This window comes from Notolepis coatsorum (assembly GCF_963971535.1).
Source record: "Notolepis coatsorum genome assembly, chromosome: 18".
Classification (NCBI taxonomy): domain Eukaryota; kingdom Metazoa; phylum Chordata; class Actinopteri; order Aulopiformes; family Paralepididae; genus Notolepis; species Notolepis coatsorum.
The window spans coordinates 81,404,237-81,422,376 of NC_140182.1; the positions used below are offsets into that span (position 1 = coordinate 81,404,237).

The window sequence follows — 18,140 nt, forward strand, 5'->3', positions numbered from 1 at the left end:
ATTTTATATGCCTTTTTCCGCTTAATTTTGTACACTCAACGCAACTGTAAATGAGGGAAACCTCAGTTGCCTTTCAAGTTTAAATAAAAAGGTTTGAAATTGTATTAAATGAAACCCACACACATGTGGGTTCATGGGTGTAGCACCGTGTTGGTTGTTTGTGCAGAAACTGCTAAATGACACACCTCATCCTCCAATTAACCGTTTAGGGATGATCCCCATGAACTTCCATGAGGAATGTCTTCGCGATGATGTTCCGAGACATCGCACGGACGCACGGAGTATCGTGCGTCTCCCCGGGCGGACGCGCGGTTGAGGATAACGAAACAGACATTCCTCGTTTCATTAAAAAGATAAAGAATAGGAAAGCCGACAGAGAGAAAGAAAGAAGAGAGAAATCCAGCGTTTTACTCAGGAGAACACCCTCGGGGGAACCGGCGAGTCGAAAAACAAAGACGAGGAGAACGCTAACGTTCCACGAGCAGAGGTTATTAGCAACCGGGCCGTCCCGATTACCATGTCTCGGGCGTCGAAGCCATCAGTAGTAAATACCGGTGACACGAAGCTTCGTTACTCCCGACGCGCAAAGTTTCAAAGCCGCAGGTGAAAGAGTTATGCGTTAGAAGAGAAGATAATCCTTTATTAATCCCCTTGGTGAATTTCTGCCATCATAGCAGCATGGGGGAGGGGGGTACAGGTATGGGCAGGGTAATAGTAGAAAGACATAAATATAGGCAATAAAGTTAGATCTGAATATAGAAATAGGAGAAAAACAAACTGTGTAAACAAAGGTGCAGGTTTTCTGAAAGTTCTGCTGCAAAAGGTCATGGTCATTGTCAATGGTCTGAAAATAACTGGATTTTCAAAATGAAAGTCTGATTATTCTTTCTTTTCAAGCTACTTATGACGGGGCTCATTTCTGGAGTGGTATAAAATATAAAAAAAAAATTAAGCACTGGAGTTTTGATCGGTTACCGTGGCATCGATCGAAGCTTAGAAGCGTTTGGGTCGGCCGCGTTAGCAACCCCTACGGATGCTCCCACAACCTGAAGGCCATCACTCACTACATTGGAAAAACAATACAGCCATTTTGTAAAGACAGGGGTCTCGAACACCGAAAGTCAAGTAGCTCGACAATCCCAAGAATCAAGAAAGCGAGGCGCCGTTTTACAGACCGTACTGACGACGACAGGGGGGGGGGGGGGGGGGTTCTCCCCTCACGCACGAGACTCCCCGTGTCGATTTCACAACCAAAATTTAATTCAAATTGCACTTCCTCTTGGGCAACATGTAATTACTAGCAACTTATACTCTCCGCTGTAATTGGTACCAGACCTCTGAGGAAAAGCATCCCAGTGAGCAGCCAGACACAAGGCGCTGGGTTTATTGTGCTGCTGCCGCTGCCGGTGACTCTCTCGGAACACGCTAGAGAAACCATCTTTTTCTTCCCTTTAAATGCCCTCCGCTTGCCGTGAAGCGCTGCCCCCCTTTTCACAACAACCCCGGGGTAATCTCGGGGGCCTCAGGCGCCTTGGGGCCGCTACAGTATATATACCATAACACACAACAGGCTGGTATGTGGGACCCCTGTGGTCGTCGCGCATGGAGGGTCTGGGAGCTTTTGAGAGACAGATAAAAGGAGGTCCCAAAGCCTCGTTGTGTGCCAGCCTGGACTGTTTGCTATGTCCCATGTCAAGTGTGTGAATGTTCCAGAGCATGGCAAAGGCTATCTCGGGAGATGGGGCCTTGATCCTGTAGCGTGGTACCTGATAACATCCATTGGTATGCATTCCTGGCCAGTGAGAATGCAATGGGCCGTGACTTGAGATAAGGAAGCTATAGTTCCCTGCACCCTCTGATCTTAAGGGCTCGGTCTCACATGTGCTTGATGACGCGACTCAAACTAAAGGTGCTGCCGATGGACCTGTGGGCTGTGGTCTGTATGAAGTATGCTCAAATGTTATAGGAGGATTCAATTATTAAGATAAGATATTCCTTTATTGATCCCCTTGGGGAAGTTTGGGCATCATAGCAGCATGGGGGAGAGGGGAGGAAGTACAGGTACAGGCAGGGTAATAGTAGAAAGACAAATATAATATGGCAATACAATTCTAATAAAAAATAAACAGTTTAAACAATATAATTAACTCTGAATCAAAAGGTGCAGATGAGGGTCTGTATTCCCTTAGATCAGTTATATTATACATTTGGGCATTAAAGAATTAGAATCTGAATATTATGAGTAGAGTAAAGTAAACAGTATACACGGGAGCAGTTAGTATACACCGTTAGCATGTCCTAAATCATGAAAGACTAAGCTATGTTTACCTTTGTAATATTTCTGAATAGGAACATAAAAAGCCATGGAGACTATTATAGTCAAGTGTAATCTCTAAAAGCTTCCTCACTCCACAACGCCAGCATAACCCTCAGGTCGTCAGTGCCTCAATCACATTAGCCTTCGCACAGTGACAAGGCCTACCACCTTCCATACAGATAACTGGTAATGAATGACAAATTAAAGTAGTCATTTCACGTCCACTCAGCATTATGCATCTGGGTAAGAGGCAAAAGTCAAGACGGGATGACGTCAGACAGTAATTATGAAGCCCTCTACATATGGGTCATGTTTGTTTACATCGGTGATATCTCCGATTTAAGTATTTCCTAAAAAACTGCTCAAAAAGCTAAACTGAGAAAAAGAAAAAAGGAATACACGAGAATAGTAAATCGCACAAGAGAGGAAAAGTACTCAGTTGGTTTTTCTCCCGACATGCAGCTAGTGGAAACGGAGTGGGCTCTGCACCTGAACCACCTGGCTGGGGGCCCCTCGAAAAACAATGAAAAAGTGCTAGAGTCTGAGGCAGCCCAAGAACTAAAACTCAGAATCTAGACTACGACAATCTGAAGATCTGGATGCGTGGGATTAAACCCTGTGTCCGGTCACGCCAACAGGCAGCACCCTCAGCTCCTGTAAACCCACTGCTGGCCCCCAAACGCAAGCCTTTCTCTGGCTGATGTTAAACTATTAAGACTCTGGAGTAGCCCCCCCCCCCCCCCCCCCCCCCAGTCGGGAGGTCAGCGCTGGCAGGATCCTGAACATCTGGACGGCACGTTTAGCCAGCAATAATGCCGCCTTTGTTCCCCTGCCACATTCGCTGCTCACGGGGCCAGCTTTGAAGAGCCAGCGGCCCGGGCGGTAGGCTCCTGCAACAGGGTAGAGGTACGTAGAGCAGCACCACTAACTTGGACAACAGAGGCCTCGCTCTGGCCACAGGATCAGACATGACATTCGTTTGTTAGGAATCATCTGGCAGCTGCACACTCTGTTCCATTAAAATATGTGTAAACATGCTTTTGCAGAGATTGCAGTCACAATTGATCAAGGTCTTTCTTAAAAATAAAAATTCCAGCACCAGCACTCACTATTTGTGAGTAGGCTACAGGTTTGCAGTAGGCAATTAATTATGCTAACCTGCTGGCAGGTGTGACTGAATCTAGCAAATGCAGACAAATTATGCATTAACACTATATAAATACAAGTAGACTACTTTAAATCTACTTTGAATTCTAACCAAGCCTAATCTGAACCTTGTTTTTTTGTCTAAACATTCACTGCATACCAGGTTGGTTCTATTTTACCTCTCTAGACAAGGAGTCTTGAACACATGACTATTTATGGACTGGTCTCGACGTGATTTCACAGATATTCTTTGATATCTTCAGATGCCAGTGGTGTAGGCTAATGACTGGAAACATGAAGGACATAATATGCAAAAATAATGAAATGGCAACATATTCTCGTAGCCTAGCTGTGCTAGTAGTTTTGTCGCCACTGTGGTAGTTAATTGAAATCTGGACTACCACAGTCCATCAAGTATCCTATTGCTAAACAAGTTCGTGATTTCCACCAATTAGCTTGTATAAACTCGTTACTAGTTTAAAAGAAATGCAATCTAGGCCTAAATGTGTCTTCATCACGCAACAGCCCTAAAGTCATGGCATATGAACACCCATTATAGCTATTAAAATATAACCGTTATGGCAATCGGACCATGCATACCATACCGGTCATATATTTTGTGCAGTTTGTTAGCCTACTGCAGTCTGTTGGAACCACAGAGACAAGAGACTCGTTCGAGTCTGGTCCCAACTCGCATCTGGCTTGACTGCAGTAGGCTAACAAACTGCAAAAAAATCTTATTATAGATCTTAATTGCTTACCTTTATTATTGTTGTTCCCGACTGCAAAACCGAGATATTCAACTCAGTGCTCCCTCCCTATCCCAAGTGAACTTTAGTGAAAACGCAGGTGAAGGCATGAAATCCGACAATAATTTTTCATTCCTCAGCATAACCCGATAAATCACTTCAGCGAACTGCGACAAAGTAGCGTTTGATTCGCCCGACTATGAGGCATTAATGTGAGACAAAGCGCGTCAAACAGACGCGTCTGCGCTCTCGGTCCGTTTGTCTGAAAGTTTCTGGCTGCCCTGTCTTTGCGCTTTAGTCCTTGCGGTCTGACCAATAAACTGCGGAAAATTACCCTCTCCGTCTCCCCATTGCATTACTCTGCTGCTAGTAAATACATTGCATCGGAACTGGGACACCGCAAGGCATTGTGGACTATTTTAAAGCTGCAATACACTTTGAAGGGGGGCGGGGGGAGGGGGGGGGTGGAGGGCTTCTCTGGTGGAGACTACCTAAAGGAGATGGGGAGGAGGACTCTCAGGAGGAGTCAGACAGTCAAAGACAGACTCCCAGTTAATGGTCAAAGGAAGGGGGGTTCTGTTTTTGTCTTTTTGTTTGAACACAGACAGGGAAACACATAGCCTGGAGGACATGGTCGACCAATATTATTACTAGTATATATTTATCTCCCAAAAGTGTGCCAAAGGAATTGTCAGCCTCAATCAATGCTCTATGGATTCATCCATTATAATTTTACATTTACATTTTGTCATTTAGCTGACGCTTTTATCCAAAGCGACTTACAAGTTCTGTACAACAAGTCAGCAGGAAGGGTACAACTCTCAAGGGAGTCAAAACATTTATATATCCTTCTTATACCGGCTGTAACTATATATTAACCAACCATTTCAGAGCCTTACTGCATTGTATTCCATTATATTTGTGTCAGCGGGTACCTGAATGTTGTCTTTTCCTTTACATAAATAAAGACGTTTCCACCATAAATGTATGCAGAATAGGCACCAATTGGTGCATAAAAGTACACCAGAATGCAGGAAATTAAGTGTTTGACGCTCAAAGTTTCCTGGGGCTGGACCTCCACTTAACAGCGACATCATGACAAAACCTATTTATTTTCTCGTTGGATCTGCAAATTTGCTTATTGGGGAATCTTACAATTATTAGCGCACATTTAAAGTAACACTCCAACATTATGGGAAATGTGCTCACTGTCTTCCCCCGGAGTCAGACAAGAAGATTTGATTTGATTCGATTAGCTTCAAATGTATTGTCATTATACAGCACAAGTACTGTACAACAAAAAAAGTTTTAGTGCAATAGTAATATACTATGTACAGGTGATTAAACTGGGTATAAATATATAAATTGGTACTGCTGAGTGTTCTGAAGGTCCAGATTAACACATAAAGTCCACGTTTATTATTTTGTATACCTTATATATTGTTTATGTAAGATATATATTTTCACGTCGTCTATTTACCTAACAGTATTTATCATTCGCCTCTTTGCATATGTTCCATTCTTAACGCTGTAGGCGCGCGCGCATGCACCTGTAGACAGCGTGAGCGCATGCGCAGGGTTTTAGAACATGCCCGGGCATAGTGTGTGAGAGCAAAAACGTTTGGCGCAGCAGTAAAACAGACCACCAACGTATCTTGATAGAGAGCTGGACGGCTGGTTAGATACAACAACAATATTGTCGAGCCACCATTGGAAGAGCAGAGTGACTCGGTTTGAGCGAAGTGAAGTAAATAATAATCTCTATAGATTTGCAGACGGGCAAATAAGAAAGTAACGTTGAGAGACTTTGGGCTGAACCCAGCGGCGTTCTGGATTCAACTAACTACTACGGACTACATGCGTGTTAGCCTTAGCATAAAAGGGCTAACTAGCTAGTGACCATGCCATCGGGCGTTTGGAATATTAGCTATTAATCCTGCCATCGGGCGTTTGGAATACAGGAACCAGGTCCGTACCAGACCCCCCTATCCAGCGACGACAGGATTATACCACGTTGGTCTGCAGCTCTCTGGAGTAGGAACTCCAGAGAATATCGTCTCCATCCTTCTCTTGCTCCCTCCATTCAGAGCTCCAACGGTCGGGTACCAGTAGTTTAGGAACTATACTTACCTCGGACATTGTTGCATTGACATTATATTAGTAACAGGAGATCTGTGTTATATGTATGTTTTGGCTTTAACATTAAAGTGATTATTCAACTTTGTATCACTGTCCCCTCGCAGTTAATAGAGTGTCCGCCATTTTGTGTACATTTAATGTCTGGCTAATTAATATTTAGTAGTGGTCTAACCTATCCTTTAAATACAGTCAGGGTCGTGTAGCCCCTTAGCTATAGCTGAGTATAGTGCTAATCAGATGTATGTACAGAGTTGTAGTATTAATATACAGTGATTATTATTACAGACATTATGGTTGTAAGTCATACTGGCCAGCAGCATAACTAGTAAGAGTATAGGGATATGTACATATATAGATATAGTATCAGTGTGTTCAGTAGAAAGCTATCCGGCTGCAAGCTAGCCTAGCTTAGTACCTCATATTTTTCCAGGCTCATTAACGAAAACAAAAATAACTAAAAGTTTCTGTTTGCAAAACTTACTCAGAAACAACCAACTGCCCTAAACCATGCGTTCTCGGTTAACGAATTCATTAAGAATCAAGAATCAAGAGGTTTATTTGTCACATACATACCAGGGCATACAGTGAAATGTGGGTGGTCTTGCCCGCATTGATTGTGCAAAATACAATAATAAAATAGAATAAAATAGGCATCGAAAAATAAAATAGATAAGACACAAGATATGCATGGTAAAAAAAAAGACATGCTAGGTTCCTGAGAAACTGGTTCTGTATCATAGTGGCTCCGCTCGGCGTCACTCATGCACTGTCCCCGCACGTGCACGCGCACTGAATAAAAGACCACAATGTACCTTTATATCCCAATATTTGTCTGACCACACCCCTATCAGCTTCCCATATAAGCAGGGGTGGGGCCACCCCCTCGCCTCCTTTCTCGCTTTCACCACAAGGAGTGCCTCGGTAGATCCCCACTTGACGTGATGTGATAGTAGGAGAAGAGTTGGAAAACAAGAGATACGTTGACATCATATCTTTATTTTCTCTCTCACTATATTCGAGAAAATATGGCGATATTGTCTTCGTACTGGAGTGTCTGGAAGATGATGATCATTCTACACCTCCGTCGGGTTTCGTATTGGGAGTTTATGCCGCTACATGCCTCTCAACTGCAGTCCTCCTTGCTGTGGCTGGTTGCGGTAAAACCTTTCAGCGACACAGCTGGACTGTAGGACGCGCCGCTGTTGTGAGAAGCGGTGGGTTCCAGGTTGGTGAGTAATGTTTTGCTTGCGAGCTCCACTTGTCTGTTAGTGCTATGGGGGCTAGCTGACAATGTTTGCGAAAACCGGCCCCAGATTAGGGTCCTTTGTTCAGCCTTTAGGCGACGGCGGAGGACCTTGGTTTGAAGCCCATTATAGCAACTAGTGGGCCACACGACCAGTAACTGGTGATCCCAGGATCTCTGGACGCGTGGGTACTTCTCTGTCACCGTATAGGCCCCGTCTCTCATATGCAAATGAGAGTTTACCCTAAACGAGGAAATGTGAGCATGGATGTTCGTTATCGGAAAATCCATGTTCAAGTCAGCTACAGCCCAAATGGGACTTGTGCTGGCTCCGCCGGATGTTGGTAAAATCACCGTTGTAAAACTGTGTTAACATCTCGTTTCTCTTCTCTCTTAAAAGGTGAGGAGGGTTTCAGAACGGCGGCCTGTCTGAGTGTGACTTGTTGTATCGTGGTGTACGAGTTCAGGTGGTAGCTGCTTAGCTTGCGTGCTAGTTGTGGCCTACTGTGTTAGCCAGTCAGCTGTTAGCTGCGGCGCTAGCTCGCTGTGTTTACCAAGCCTGTTGTGTCACTAGGCTAGGTAACGTTAGCTTGCTGCTATCGGCCGAGAGCGGCCGTTAGCTTAATGCTACACTGTTGAACGTGCTGTGACTATAACATGTTTTAAACACTCTTGACTACGTCATCTTTGACAGAGGATGTTCGTCGAACCTGCCCTGAGCCAGGCCGGCGAGGACTGCGTCAACTTGGAGCAGCGAGCTGCCCGTGTCGTCAAACACAGGAGGCTGTGTTTACTTCGGTGCCATGTTAGAGACTGCAATTCGCTTGATCTGCGCTCCCGGTAGGCACGGTCCTGACCAGACCTTGAACACTTCTTCTGGCTTTCCCTTCTAAATGTTTTGTAAATAACGATGTTTTCCAAAACGAGTGTTGCTGCACTACATTTAGGATACAACGCGAGTTATGTGTGAATTGTCTTGTCACTGGTCTCCATGCAAATCGGGTTATTGTTACAGATGTGAAAATGATCTGGTTTGTTGTGTTGAGACACATTGTGTGTTCATGTACTGTGTACTCACAACTAAGGGGGTTAAACTAACCTATAAAGCTATGCTTAGTGACATATGAGTAAAGAATGATTCTTTTCTCAGCCTGTAATGACAATGAACAGTGTCTTCACATATTAACAGGTTTACCTGTTTAAACTGGCCGTATTAAGGGTAAAGTAGGAAGGTTGTGTTTCCCCCCGGTTCCCTGGGGACTTCTTCATCCTCCTCTCAGACATGTTGTTACACTATATTGTGTCACTGTGTGGTAGGGATACGATGTAACCCTTAGCTTAGTTGTTGGGGTTGTGCTAACCGCTTGAGAAACTTTATTTTCCTAAAGAAAAGATTGTTTGGTAACTTTTTCGTGTGTGCTTAGCAAGGCCTGTGGCCGATACTAATCGAGAATTGTGTATTCTCTCATTATGAAAAACGGCGTTCCTCTGTAGAGTGTTTTTGCCATTTTTTGTAGGTGATAATGGGTTGTGTGTGTCGTGTGACCTACAACTGGGTTGGGCTGGCCACAGAAGCACATGTGTAAGTCTGGTACCGGGGCTCTTGAGAGGGCCCTCTCTATTCTGTGTTTTTTCCTTAGTAAAAATCAGATAGCAGGTTAGCACATGCGCTGTGTGAAGCTGTTAGACGCTTCATGGAGCTGACTATGACTGCGTCATACTCTTTTTGTCATTACATCGTATCATGGGTGTGGGGTCGTAAAGGGGTGAACTGGTAACCTTTCCTCCCCCTTTTTTCTGTTGGTCAGGGGTAAACCCACCTGTCCTTCAAGGTTCCTGTCACGTTGCTGTTCGGCACGTTACAGGGTGAGGGGGGAGGGAGTTTCCTGGTCCCACGCCCTGGAATATTGGGCGTGTGCACCGCAGAAATTCCCCCGCCATAGAGTACGTCACTGTGCGCGTCTCTGTTGGTAAGGCTTCCGTGTGCTGTTCAGGTCCATATGATGGATCTGTTTCAGGGAGTGGTCAGGGCTCCTCCTCACGAAGCTCCTACTCGGGCCTTCTGTGAGTTAGGACTCTCCTTCCCTGTGAGGGAGCCTCCCCAGAGTTCTGAGCCTCCTCCTGAGATTGTCAAGGTGAGTAGAACTTCAAAAAGGAGTTCTGCTCTATTGTGTGTGTATTCGATTCACTTCGAGTATTGAGTGTGTATTGGTTCAGTGCCTCCTCCTCGGAGAGCCCTAACCCCAATATTACGTAGCTCAATATGGTAATATATTCTTTTCAATCTATACAGCTCGCGTGGGAAGTCTCTCTGGGGATTCCGTCTCCTCCCTATGGGAGGGTGGTGGGATGTAAAAATGTACACAATTTTTAACCTCAGCCTGCGTCGCGAGGGATTCATGTCAGTCTGTGTTCTTTCTTTTTTGAATAAAAAGAGGAAGGTACATGAAGCACGACGGCTCCGTGTCGTTCTCCCAGGCGACTTGGAGGAACAATGTTTGGTGTCTTGATAGACTATCCATTGATGTGTTTGGGTCTCGATGCATACATAGTGCTGGCTCGGTGTGTTTCTGTTACAGGATCACACAGGGGCTACGTGCGCCTTGGTTGCTTGTTGAAACAGCGTTTTTGTAGGGCAACTGGGATGGAGTTTTGTCTCTTCCGAGCGCCAGTTTACTAGGTTGTCTCGATGAATTCTCGTTCATATCTGGGGGATGTTAACGGAATAGATCAGAACATATGTAGAGGGGTCTCACGCCCTTGGGGTGGGCCACTGAGCACGGTCTGAATGGGGACCGTCTGGGTGGCGCCCTCTTTTCATGTTTTAGATCGACACGCATGTCTGCCCCCTCTTCTGGAGTGGGCATGTCGGCGTGGTTAGGACACGGGACTGGTCTGGTCACGCTGGTCCAGGTCAGTTAACCCGTTGTCCGCCAGGGATGCAGATCTGCTGTTCTGGTACCCTGAGGGACTTGTGCGTTTTTCGGGGGGAAAAATGCCAGGTCGGTCCGGGTGTCACAGGGTTAGGCGCTATGGAGATCCTTGTTGGGTACATATTGTACTCTGCACTATTGTAATGGCTTACGGCCATGCCAACCTGTACACGCCCGATCTCGTCGGATCTCGGCCGCTACGCAGGTTCGGTCCTGGTTAGTACTTGGTTGGGAGACCGCCTGGGAATACCAAGTGCGGTGTGCTTAGGGCTGGTTCTCCATTCTTTTCGCTCCTCTCTCACGCGTGGCGAAGAGGGGCCTGTTGGGGTGGTCTTGGACCTCCTCTGGTAATCCTGTGTACTTCCCGTGCCGCCAGGCCCGGTCCGAAGTGATGTTCATCGACCCGTAGGCCTGGAATAACCCTTTTTTGAAAACTGAAACACTTGTACTGCGGTATAGCCGGTGTATACCCGCAGGTGTGTTTTGGTGTCTTTTCTTGAGGGGTTATAGGAACAACCACCGCATTGGGTAACACCAAGGTGGTTGATTCCCTGGTGTGTTGGAGCAGTGTCAACTCCCGGGTTACCCGGTTGAGGGTGCCCCTGCACGTTCATGATGTCTGCCAATCGTGTCAGCCTTCTCTGCCTCAACCCCTCTGGGTGGTTTTTTTTTAAATGGAGGCTTGGTCATGCAACAACGCCAGCATACGCCCCTTCCGCCGGGGCGGCTGTTTTCAGCTGACTCCTTTGGCGCCTGTCTCGTCCGCAGTGCTCCAGGCTCAGGTTACAGCCTGTTGCCTGGTTTTCCCCAGTGCGCTGCCTGCTTCCGTTGGTTAACCTTTTTTGTGTGCTTACGGCCATGCTGACTGCCTGTTCTGCAGGGTCAGTGTGCCAGGCGGTGTGCTATTGGGGGGAAAGGGCCCGCTCTTGGAGAAGAGGGGCCTTATCCGAATACGCTGGCGATGTGGGGGGCGGTGTCACTAAGTGACCGCCTGGTGGGGTCTTGATGCCTGGCGTCATTGACCTCTCCGGGCCCCCGTTTTCCAGGGGATCCAGTCCCTTCAGTGGGTCTGGGTCTTCCTTCGCGCTCCGCTGCTACGGCCTTGCCACGGGGTTGGGTTTGCCCTTGACCCCGTGATTCTGGGGGCAGTAACGAGGTTGTTCCCTCCGTTCGTTCCCGGGTGGCATGCGGGTTGTGCGTGTGTGTAGTCGTGGGGTCAGGCCACGGTCTGCTCACCCTGTGCGTTGAGTTGCTTGAGTGCCTCTTCGCACGGTCGGGTCCGTCGCCCTCCCGGGGACCTCCAATAGGGGGGGGTGCCCTCCATTAGGGGGGGTCGGGGGGGCTCGGTCCTCCCTGATCTGATGGTTGTGGGGGGCCTCAGTGGGGTATATTTGTCGGCCTATGGCTCTCGCTCAGCCTCCCTTGTGCATGAGTGACGCCGAGCGGAGCCACTATGATACAGAACGATAGGTTATGACTATAACCAAGTTCTGTTAATAGTGGTGACGCTCGGCGTCCGACGCCGCTGCAGCCCTTGATCTCGCCTTGTGGTGAAAGCTTGGGAAGGAGGCGAGGGGGTGGCGCCACCCCTGCTTATATGGGAAGCTGATAGGGGTGTGGTCAGACAAATATTGGGATATAAAGGTACATTGTGGTCTTTTATTCAGTGCGCGTGCACGTGCGGGGACAGTGCATGAGTGACGCCGAGCGTCACCACTATTAACAGAACTTATACTTATCGTTCTTATATACACTACTATGCAATATACAATTTACAATGTTAACTCTTACTGTATCTAAACTATACAGTACCTCCTTCTTTTAAAGTGTTTCTAAAGATTCTATTTTTTAAAGTGACATTTTGTTTAAAGTGATTTTTTTAGCGGTTGCCGCATGAGTGGTGTGTGTGTGTGTGTGTGTGTGTGTGTGTGTGTGTGTGTGTGTGTGTGTGTGTCTGTGTGTGCTCATGTGTATTTGTGAGTGGAGAGTTCAGTGTTCTGATGGCCTGGGGGAAGAAGCTGAGTCGGAGTCCCTCTGTTCTTGCAGCGTGTGACCGTAGGCGCTTGCTAGCCGCTACGCCCAGTCCGGCCTCCACGCCCAGCCCAGCCTCTACGCCTGGTCCGGCTGCAATGCCTGGCCCCGGCTCCTCGTCTGGTCCAGTCCTGCGCCATGGTCCTCGCCGTGGTCTGCGCCGTGGTCTACACTGTAGTCTGCACCGTGGTCTACGCCGTGGTCTGCACCGAGGTCTACGCCGGGAGAGACCCCCGTCCGCGTCCGGGGTCCTGCACCCGGTCCCGAGGCCTGCGCCTGGAGAGACCCCCGTCCGGGGTCCCGCTCCGGGGCTATCGCCCTCGCCCCTCTGCTCCGGCCCCCCTGGTCCGGTCCCGAGGCCTGCACCTGGAGAGACCCCTGTCCGGGGTCCTGCTCCGGGGCTGTCACCCTCGCCCCTCTGCTCCGGCCCCCCTGGTCCGGTCCTGAGGCCTGCACCTGGAGAGACCCCCGTCCGGGGTCCCGCTCTGGGGCTGTCGCCCTCTCCCCTCTGCTCCGGGCCCCCTGGTCCGGTCCCGAGGCCTGCACATGGAGAGACCCCCGTCCGGGGTCCTGCTCCGGGCCTGTCACCCTCACCCCTCTGCTCCGGCCCCCCTCGTCCGGTCCCGAGGTCTGCACCTGGAGAGACTCCCGTCCGGGGTCCTACTCCGGGGCTGCCACCCTCACCCCTTTGTTCCAGGCCCCCTCACCGGGCCTCTGTCCCTGTGTCCAGCCCCCTTCGTCGGGCCCCTGTCCTCATTTCCAGTCCCCCTCATCGGCCCTCCGTCCACGTTTCTAGCCCCCCTCTCCGGGCCTCTGTCGCCATTTCTAGCCCCCCTCTCCGGGCCTCTGTCCCCGTTTCCAGCCCTCCTCTCCGGGCCTCTGGGACATCCTTTCTCCAACTCGTATCCAGGGGGAGGTCTTTATACGAGGACATAAGTAAATAGCGATAAAAGTCAGAAACAAAGCCTCTCGATGTCTCTTTGTCATAAAATAATTTGTGAAAACGGTGATGCACTAGTGGAACGTCCCATGGAAAGCCATGAGCCTTCAGAGCTGCTCTTATTTGTAAATAAAAGAAAAAGGAGGTACCGGGGAGATCATATCCGTTGGATAGATCCTGGAAAGATCGGAGACCAGAGTTATTGAAGATATCCCCCAATGTGTGGATGCCTTTCTTTTCCCATCTAGGGTACCTAATAGGTTGTTGTCCAATAAGGAGGAGATTGTTATTGAATAGAGGGGAATGCGTGTGCCAATGATGGCGGTTAGTACCCGCTTTCTGGGTGTCACGCCAAGTCTGGATCACATGTGTGATAATAGGGCCAAATCGTAATTTGCATTGCTTAATTGATATGTTGGTGTACACAATATACTGAAGTCTATATGGGGACACCATCTTCTCCTCCAATGGTCGCCAAGACACGGCTGCTTGAGCGTCAAACCAAATGATCAGAGGTCTCAGAGATAAAGCTTGAAAATAATACTTAAAGTCTGGAAATGCTAAGCCCCCATCGAGTTTACTCCTTTGGGCAGTTGATCTCTTCAAGCTCGGATGTTTATTGTTCCAAACGAATTTATATGAGGCAGAGTGCAATTTCTGCCAGTAACCAACAGGAGGAGGTAACAGGAGCATGGAGCTGATAAAGTTAATTCTGGGTAAAATATTAATTTTAATTATTGACGCACGGGCCTGTAATGAATTTTTTTATTTTTACCATCTGTTGAAGTCATTCGTAATCCTGTCACCCAAGTTGGAGTAATTATACCTTACCGTCTGGCTAATAGTGGGGAATATTTCAATCCCGAGACATTTAAAGTGCTCCACCATAAGTATGTTTGCAGGTAGGATGGTAGCCCTTGCAGGCTCGTTAAGTGGAAGAAAAGCTTATTTTGGCCAGTTGATCTTAAAGCCGGACAGACTGCCAAATTCATCTATCACTCTGAGCAGATGAGGCAGAGAGACGGAGGGATTCTGCATAAACAGGAGTACATCATCTGCGTATAAGCTGATATGGTGATGTGTGCCCTGAATTGAAACAGGAGATATCATTTGGGATTGTCTTATGTATTGAGCTAGAGGTTCGAGGGATAAGGCGAAAAGTCCGGGGCTAAGAGGACAACCCTGTCTAGAAGAGCGCGAGACAGAGAAGAGTGGCGAGCAGAACTTCCCCGTTAAGATCATGGCCGAAGGCCCTGTGTAAAGAACTTTGATCATATGAATGAAACCCTCACCCACCCCATCCTTCTAAGAACTGCCCACAAGTAAGACCACTCCAATCTGTCAAATGCCTTCATTTCGTCCAAGGACATGACCGCTGTAGGGACTGCAACATCCTTGCTGGCATCAATCACGTGCAGTAACCGTCTGATGTTGTCAGTAACCAGGCGGCCCCTTATGAAGCCGGTCTGATCAGGGTGAACTAGAGATGTCATATGCTTTTGAAGTCGGTGGCTAGAACCTTGGCATATAGCTTCAGGTCGGCTCCGAGGAGACTTAGGGGCCTGTGGCTGCCATATTCGGTGGGGTCCTTATCCTTCTTGAGTAAAACAGATATAACCGCCATATTGACGTCTCTGGAAAAATTGCCCTCTTTGATTGAGTGTAAAATCATTGAGAGTAATAAGGGATCGAGTACATCCCAGAATGGTTAGAACATTCTATTTTAGCAATAGTAATTCGACCATCTGCATCAGACCACACATCTAACAGTTTAATATTCAAATTTTGCTTCGCTATTATGGCTACCCCACGGGCCTTGGTGCTAAAAGAAGAAGAACTTATGGTATGGTAAAATGTATTTGCCAGTCTTGCATTATCCGCCAATAAAATGTGCAACATAATATAACACTGTCATGATCTGAACTTTCTGGACAGTTCTCTGGCGCCCCCGGGCGGTCTGTTTGCGGTGCTACGGACCCTCACCCTTGCCACCCTTCATATGGACCGTTACGTACATATATTGTCAAATCTGTTGTTGTCCTCATGTATTCTCATTCTGTCACAATGTTGAATCCCTACCTGGCTCAAGACCTGGCTGCCTATTATTAGTTATCACTAATGCATTGCCCATGTTCTTGTTCCCTGTGTTGTTATGTTTACATATGTTTAATCCCAAAACCTGGCTGCCTATTATTATGTGTCCCTATTATCCCTGTTATTGTTAGTGTCTAGTCTTGTTCCCTCTGTGTATTCATGTTCCTGTGTGTATCCATATTCATGTTCCTCTCTTCCCCAGCTGTTCCTGTTTAGCAATCACCTGTCGGTTCATAAACGTATCTTGTGTCGTCCGTTGTTGTCAGAACATTATTATCATTATACTGTAGTGGGTGCTATGGACATAATTCACCATTAGATTGTTTTGATGTATTGATGGGGCACTGTCACTTTAATGGGGTTGGTTTTGGGGGTTGGGCTTAGAGAAGACGCGCTGGTGGAATGTCATTCATAAAATGTTTTGGTGACGAGGAGCTGGCAGAGTTTAGCACGGCATAGATCTGACAGCTGTCACTTGTGCTAAGAAGATAATAAATGACACACTACTTGGTGTTGTCGCAAGATAGAAATTGTGCGTCTCTCCTTTCCGACGATTTCTACATTGGTGACCCTGTTATACGTTTTGAAGACGCTTCCGCGGCAACATGTCTACGAACGCAGTTTCACTGAAATTACCTGAGTTCTGGGAGTCGTCAGCCTCGGCATGGTTTGCGCAAACGGAGGCACAGTTCGAGCTGCGTGAGATTACCTCGGATACCACAAGATATTATTATGTGGTGTCAGCCCTGGGAAGTTCGACAGCCAGCAGAGTGGTGAGCCTCCTAAAGAACCCTCCGCCTCGAGATAAATATCTCACGATCAAGTCTCATCTGTTAAAGACATTCGAACTTTCCGATACCGAGCGGGCCAGCCGGTTGTTTTCTTTGCAAGGGCTCGGTGATAGCAAGCCATCGGAGCTCATGGATAGGATGCTGGATTTATTGGGAGAGCACAAGCCTGATTTCCTTTTCATGCAACTTTTCCTGCGTCAGCTGCCTTCTCCGGTTCGGGCCGCTCTGGCCAACACCACTATAGACGATTGCCGCGCTCTGGCCGAGGAGGCTGATACGTTTTTTTTGGCTGGTCAACAGCACTGTGCAGCAGCAGTTTTCCCAACCCAAGCCTTTGTTTCACCGCCGGGAGACTGGAACTTCACCGCCGCAGCGACAGCCCCTCGCCAGCAGCGTGACGCGAACGCGGGGCTGTGTTATTATCATGCACGGTTTGGACCTAAAGCCAAGCAGTGCCGCCCGCCGTGCAGCTTCAGTGGGCCGGGAAATGCCCGGGCCGGCGCTCGTTAGTGGCCATGAGCGTCGGTCAGGCTGGCAGGCTACTGTTTGTCCAGGACACCATCTCCGGGCGGCGTTTCATGTGCGACACGGGCGCGCAGAGGAGCGTCTTGCCGGCTTCTAGAGTGGACATCCTATCCGGCGGACACGGACCCCCCATGGAGGCCGCCAACGGCACCCCCATCCGCACTACGGCACCAGGTATGTCGAAATGTGTTTTAGTGGCCAACGGTTTGGCTGGGACTTTATCACAGCTAATGTAGCCGTCCCTCTTCTAGGCGCTGATTTTTTGTGTGATTATGGACTGTTAGTGGATGTTAAAAATTGCCGCTTAATTGATGCCATTACGTTCTGCTCTTATGCTGGTGCGCTTGGGGGTGCAGACTCCATCAGACTCTCTAGCATGCTCTCCGCCGCAGATGAGTTTCAACACCTTCTCGCCGAGTTCCCGGGCCTCACGCGGCCCACGTTCTCATCATCTACAGCCAAGCATGGAGTGGAACATCATATCGCCACGACCGGCCCTCCAGTCTATGCCCGGGCTCGGCGCCTCGACCCGGTCAAGCTCAGCATTGCCAAGGCAGAGTTCGAGAACATGGAACGCCTCGGCATTGTCCGTCGCTCCGACAGCCCATGGGCCTCCCCCCTCCACATTGTCCCCAAGCCGGGAGGCGGGTGGCGCCCGTGTGGGGATTACCGCCGGCTCAACGATGCTACGACGCCGGACCGGTACCCAGTCCCGCACATTCAGGACTTTTCTGCCCGCCTTTCAGGGAAATTAATGTTTTCCAAGGTGGACCTTGTGCGTGGGTATCATCAGGTGCCCGTCCAACCGCTGGATGTCCCCAAAACAGCAGTCATAACTCCATTTGGACTATTTGAGTTTCTGCGCATGCCATTCGGCCTCAAAAACGCTGCACAAACGTTCCAGCGCCTTATGGACTCTGTGCTACGAGACTTGGATTTAATTTTTGTATACTTGGATGATATCCTCATAGCCAGCGCCTCTAAGGCTGAGCACATGTCCCACCTCAGGATGCTTTTTGAGCGGCTAAATGAGCATGGACTGATAATCAACCCGGCCAAATGCCAGTTTGGGCGGTCGACCATTGACTTCCTGGGGCACAGAGTCACTAAAGAGGGAGCGGTCCCTCTTCCCATGAAGGTGGAAGCGGTGATGAATTTTCCCCGGCCGCCCACGGTTAGGTCACTGCAGGAGTTTCTCGGAATGATCAACTTTTATCACCGCTTTATTCCCC

The 18,140-nt window shown here is 48.4% G+C and overlaps 1 protein-coding gene across 1 annotated transcript in view; it reads right to left on the bottom strand.

Annotated features, from left to right (window-relative positions):
- The window catches only part of rassf8a (Ras association domain family member 8a), a 75,387-nt gene extending 70,833 nt beyond the window's left edge, over positions 1–4,554 (bottom strand). The window contains exon 1 of the mRNA XM_084334895.1: positions 4,225–4,554. The gene's annotated coding sequence lies outside the window, so the exon portion shown is untranslated. The remainder of the gene's footprint in view (positions 1–4,224) is intronic.
- Between the last annotated feature and the right edge of the window lie 13,586 nt (positions 4,555–18,140).